The sequence below is a fragment of the Argopecten irradians genome, chromosome 13 (assembly GCF_041381155.1).
Source record: "Argopecten irradians isolate NY chromosome 13, Ai_NY, whole genome shotgun sequence".
Lineage (NCBI taxonomy): Eukaryota > Metazoa > Mollusca > Bivalvia > Pectinida > Pectinidae > Argopecten > Argopecten irradians.
This window is the reverse complement of record NC_091146.1, coordinates 6,468,440-6,474,408: the sequence shown is the minus strand read 5'-3', so window position 1 is coordinate 6,474,408 and position 5,969 is coordinate 6,468,440. Positions and strand designations below refer to the sequence as shown.

At 35.0% G+C, this 5,969-nt stretch overlaps 1 long non-coding RNA gene across 1 annotated transcript; it reads left to right on the top strand.

The window, feature by feature from the left end:
* Positions 1–3,848: 3,848 nt before the first annotated feature.
* On the top strand, positions 3,849–4,784 carry LOC138306310 (uncharacterized). The gene is made up of 2 exons (XR_011205828.1): positions 3,849–3,920; positions 4,440–4,784. It is a non-coding gene; the product is annotated as an uncharacterized lncRNA (long non-coding RNA).
* The last annotated feature ends 1,185 nt before the right edge of the window (positions 4,785–5,969 follow it).

Here is a 5,969-nt window from a genome sequence, read left to right as displayed (position 1 = left end):
AAAGCTATTTATCAGAAAGTAATGAAGGAATATCTCTCAAATTTCACATTCAGGTTCCCCGAGGACCTTGGTTGTGTATATTGTATTTTCGTAACCGAACTGATAACAAGATGGCCGACGGGTAGCCATCTTGGATTTTGATGATTGAACTTTGTTACCGCTATTTCTAAGAAAGTACTGAAGGCCGAATGGTCGCCATCTTGATTTTTTATAATTAAAATTTGTAACCACTTTTTCTCAGAAAGTACTAAAGGGATCTGTCTCGAATTTCATGTGCATGTTCCCCTAGAGGCCTAGTTGTGAATTTTTCATTTTCGGACCGATCAGCCAACAGGCCGGCATCTTGGATTGTAATAATTGAAGTTTGTTACTGCTATATATCTCAGAATGTACTGAAAATTCAAATTCCATATGTAGTATGTAGTTACAGTTTGAAATGCAGAGAAAAGATCCTTCTTTCCATTGTCAGATATAAATCATTCTTTGGTAGGCACCTATATCAAAACTCTTGGATCTCTTGTTAAAACTAATAATGAGAAAGATGGCACACACAAACGTCTATATTACCTAATTGGGTTATATACATGCTTATTTACATGTACATACACATGTTGAAAACTAAGACCATTCGTTAGTTGTACATGTAGTTAGTCGATAAGTTTAGCTTCTGCATCATTCCGCCTCTTGCTGGGTATTGTTTTCTCTTGTCCAAACGATGGCAAACACTATAAATTAGGTTACTTATATCTAATGTATATATCGTTCGCAACTAATTATCGTGACTGACCGAAGGGATAATTCAGATGATACGCATTGCAACACACAACATACTTTTGTTTGTTTGTTTGTTAGATTATTTTAACGTCCTATTAACAGCTATGGTCATGTAAGGACGGCCTCTTATGTATGCAGTGTGTGTGAAGTGCGAGGTACGTGTTTTTGTAGACTGCGGTATGTTCGTGTTGTGTTCTTGTGCTATATCACTGAAAGATGCCGCCGAAGACACCAAGCAACACACATATACGGAAGTTCGTCCTTAAATCAATCTGATTAAAATACATATCCTTAATATCACTACGTTTGATATAATGGAGTGGTTATAAAGATCTGTATTTTAATCAGATTGTCCTTAAATGACCCTGCATGATTAAAGGACGTTAATTTAATCAAGCAAACAATGAATAGCAAAAATGTCCATATACAATTATTTTTTGTTTATGTTTTGTGAACATTTGTGACCATCCTTAATATGCAATTTTATTTGCTTTCACAGTTTGAATTACCATGTCACACCTGTACATGAAGAAGTTGTCTATTGTAGATCTAATTGTGTCCTATTCCGTCTTTGCATATTACAGAGTTAGCTCCCTTGCTGGCAGGTATCCGTTGTGGCGCCATTATCTTGATGGTGCCATCCCATATCGTTCACCCCAAAAATATGAAGTTACGCTCGCAAACACATGACGTCATAATAGCTACCCACAAGCACAGATACTATCCAAATAGGGAATTAAGACCATAATAATAAACATTGTACACTTTCCATAAGAATTTCTGTTCACAACGGGGCATTCTTCTTTCTGATGTCATTCCATTATGCACATTTTTTAATCTTTTTAGCTTTTTATGGTTAGCCTGTGTTGGTCTCTAGAATAGTCATAGAATTATAGAATAGTTATGTCATGTGGGGATTATTAATCTGAAATAAACATAAAATGTATAAGACATAACTTGCAAATAAATTTCACTATATATTTTCCATAAGAGTAACAAAACAAATACGATAGTTCCCCGGTACATTTTTAGGTCATCTGACCTGAAGGGTCAGGATGACCTATAGTCGTCATGTTTCGTCCGTCGTCGTCCGCCGTGCGTTAACTTTTCACATTTTGAACTTCTTCTCAAGTTCTCCCAGTGCAATTTAGCTGAAACTTTAGCTGAAATGATCCTGACATTGTCCTGACAAAAGTGATGTTATATTTCAGGTTGATCAGAAATTCAAGATGGCCGCTACAGCCGCCATCTTGAAAACACATTTTAAGCTTCTTCTTAAGTTCTACCGGTGCGATTTGGCTGAAACTTGCAAGAAATTATCCTGACATGGTCCCAACAAAGTGTTGTTATTTTTCGGGTTGATCCGAAATCCAAGATGGCCGCCACAGCCGCCATCTTGAAAACACATTTTGAACTTCTTCTCAAGTTCTACCGCTGTGATTTGGCTGAAACTTGCATGAAATGATCCTTACATGGTCCAGACAAAGTGTTGTTATTTTTCTGGTCGATCCAAAATCTAAGATGGCCGCCACAGCCGCCATCTTGAAAACACATTTTGAACTTCTTCTCAAGTTCTACCTGTGATTTGGCTGAAACTTGCATGATATGATCCTGACATAGTCCCGACAAAGTGTTGTTATTTTTCGAGTTGATCCGAAATCCAAGATGGCCGCCACAGCCACCATCTAGAAAACACAGTTTGAAGTTCTCCTCAAGTTATACTGGTGCGATTTGGCTGACACTTGCATGAAATGATCCTGACATAGTCCTGACAAAAGTATTGTTATTTTTCAGGTTGATCAGAAATTCAAGATGGCCGCTACAGCCGCCATCTAGAAAACACATTTTAAACTTCTTCTCAAGTTCTACCGGTGCGATTTGGCTGAAACTTGCATGAAATGGTCCCGACAAAGTGTTGTTATTTTCCGAGTCAATCCGAAATCCAAGATGGCTGCCACAACCACCATCTTGAACACATTTTGAACTTCTTAAGTTCTACCGGTGCGATTTGGCTGAAACTTGCATGAAATGATCATGACATGGTCCCGACAAAGTATTGTTACATCTCTGACTGATCTTCAAAATTTTGTTCAGTTTTCTAGATTTCCTTTGTTTTGCCAACAGGAAATGCCTGTAGTGTTAAGGTTGTTGGCTCGGCCGATTTTGAATGCGCGCGCGCATCGTAAACCAACACGAGTGTCGTATAATTTTTTCGCAAAATAAATCCCAAAACACACATTATAATTTATCTGATTTGATAAGTAAACTATATTATTGATAAGTTAGTCAAATTACATGCAGGAAACGTGAATTTAAGAAAACATATTTCGTATTTCGACAACGGTACGTACTTCCGGTTATGGTGGTCACTATCGACGCCACGACCAGACGAGTGTGTGCAGTGTTATTATTATGCTGTGTAGAGACATTGATAATAATTTAGGTCATTTAAACCAAGAAGATTGATTGCTGAAACACACAGGAAGACGAGAGAATGATTTATTGCATAGAAAACGGGGATTGGAAGTATTATAGATGGCCAACTCGCTACCGATGACCGAGCAACAATCACAACATCAACTGACATGCACAAAACGGACACGGTAAGATATCTTGATTATCTTTAAGCGTTAATCACCTTAATCTTGTAAACAATCCATGTCTGTACCTAATTATTTTCGGCCATTCTCTGTAATATTTCAAGAAATTCAGTATATTAACAGTTTGTACATAACTTACAGTCAGACAGTGTAGATTTCAGATATTTCTCTGCGTGTACTATGTGTACATGTAGATTGTGTACTGCCAAGGGAGAAACAAGATATTTGACAAAAATATGCAAATTACATAAACTGATAAAGATACATGACATATTACCTATATTATATCCAGGTTAGATGTTGTTTTATTTATGTATTGTACATATTTGTTATGTGTACATGAGCATGAAGTGTGTTCATGAGTGACACTGTAGGGTCAGCTACTTATGATTACATGTAAATTGTAATATGCCATTTTACATCACATCATCATAGAATTCACCCTGTACAGTCACTTTGCATGTTGCTTTTTAGCAAAGATTCGGGATTCGAGGAGAGATTGGCAGAAGAGGGACAATACAAGAGCACTTTCACATGTTGTTAGAGGTGTGTATGAAATTATGCCAAAGGCAGCAATCTGTAAATATATGTATGTGCGTAATTAGTGCCCCCCTTTCTGAGAAAGAGTTGAAGTTGTATAAATGTCCCCGTGCCATGGAGTTAACAATGTTTTACAACTTGTGATTTGTATTCCATATTGCATGATCTTGTAAGTCTTTTACATGTGAATCACGACATAAGAATGTGTCTCAAAGGATAAAAGGCATATATGCATGCTTACTGTAACAGATTAATATGTCATGGGTACAGAAAGTGTTAAAATATTTTGCCCACAACATACATTTTGGTTCATTAATAAGCCAAAATTATTTAATTACAGCGAACGGTTTATGTATTCCACTGTTAAAACTGATAATAGCTTAATGGATTTTCTTGTGTAATTGATTTGGTGTTTAAGTGAGGCATTTATGATATAAGTAAGTTTTTCAAAGGACTTGTTTTTGAGCCGTCACTATCCTGTTTCATGTACCTATTGTATAATGATGTTCCTTGATTGAATTTTAGGACACTGCTCCATGATTGGAAATTAAACTGACCATCATGTCACCAACTGCAAACTGTGATAAGGAACACCATGTCTGTGCTTTCAAAAGTAGTTGAGCTGTTGTTCCTGTCTGCATATGTTGAGAACTGAATCTGCAGCTTTCAGGGGACATAACTCAAGCTTTGTTCACCCCGGCGAATTATGGAAATATGGTCACAGAAACTATTAAGAGATGTCTTAGTTGATTGAGTGTTGCTGGTAATCATTCAACACAAGTGTTGAAAGATTGATTTCTTGATGGACATTAGAAACAAAATATTTTGATCAAATGTTGGATTTCTAGTCTATAATCTATGATATGTATAGATAATACATTTAATAAATATGATAGTTTTAATGCTGACTCTTTCCTTTGTCAGAACTTTTTCTGAATTTATTGTAAAAATTTCATTAACTCATATTTGTGATTATGTCGATTGTAACCTCTCAATGAGCAGAATACCTATCTTATACATGCTCAATTTCTGTTCTTTTTCATTTTTGAATAAATCAAATATTACATTGATTGATGTTGTTAATCATCATTTAAGGATACAAACTTGAATATTTTTATAAAAGAAAATCTATAAAATGATGCTGCATCAGAGACTGGATGCCAATTTTGCTTTTGTGCTTTGTCTGTTATCATCATAGAGTGCCATTACAGGTTCATACAAAACATTTTCACTTTGTATTTTTTTCTGATCTTGGAATGGAATTCAATTCAATCTTACATACTTGTATGGGAAATATTTCATAAACAATATTTGTTATTTACTTGCTTCTATTAGATTTCTATGTGGAATTTTTATGGTTTTCAAGTTTGATTTTGTTTAACTTCCATTAAGCAGCCGGGGCATTTAGGTATGTGCCAGATTTAGGAAATGGAGGGAAGACATAGTACATTGATAAAAATCACTGACCTTCAAACAGGTATCTTGGAAGTCATGTGACCAAAGACCTCAGCCCTGTTATCAGTGTTTGGTTTACATATGACATTCATATATCCCCTTGATACTAATAATTAATACAGGAATTGAGATCTTTGATGAAAAATAACTTAGCAACCACAAAATTTGATCATTTCTATGTATGAAAATGCAATTTTATTGTTATGAAGTATTCAATTATGCGAAGGAGAAATATTTGAAAGTGGTTGCTAGGGTACACAACCTTTCATAGATAATTTTTCCATCACAAAATTGTTTTAGTCATGATAATTTATGAATATCTAAAAAGAAAACCATTTGTGAAAATGCTATATATATCAAAAAACTTTGATTGAATGCAAAATTGAATCCAGGTAAGACTTCTGCAATAGAATACTGCTTGGTTGCTATGCAACGGTTGGTTACTAATAAAAGTTAACCAAAGTATAGTTTTTCATTGAAAAACAAATATTTTATCATCTTCACATGCATAACATGTCTTTATCAGAAAAAATATACATTAGATTACATTAAAATGTACACAACAACCCTATTTATACATTTTAGAAAAATGTTGCTAAG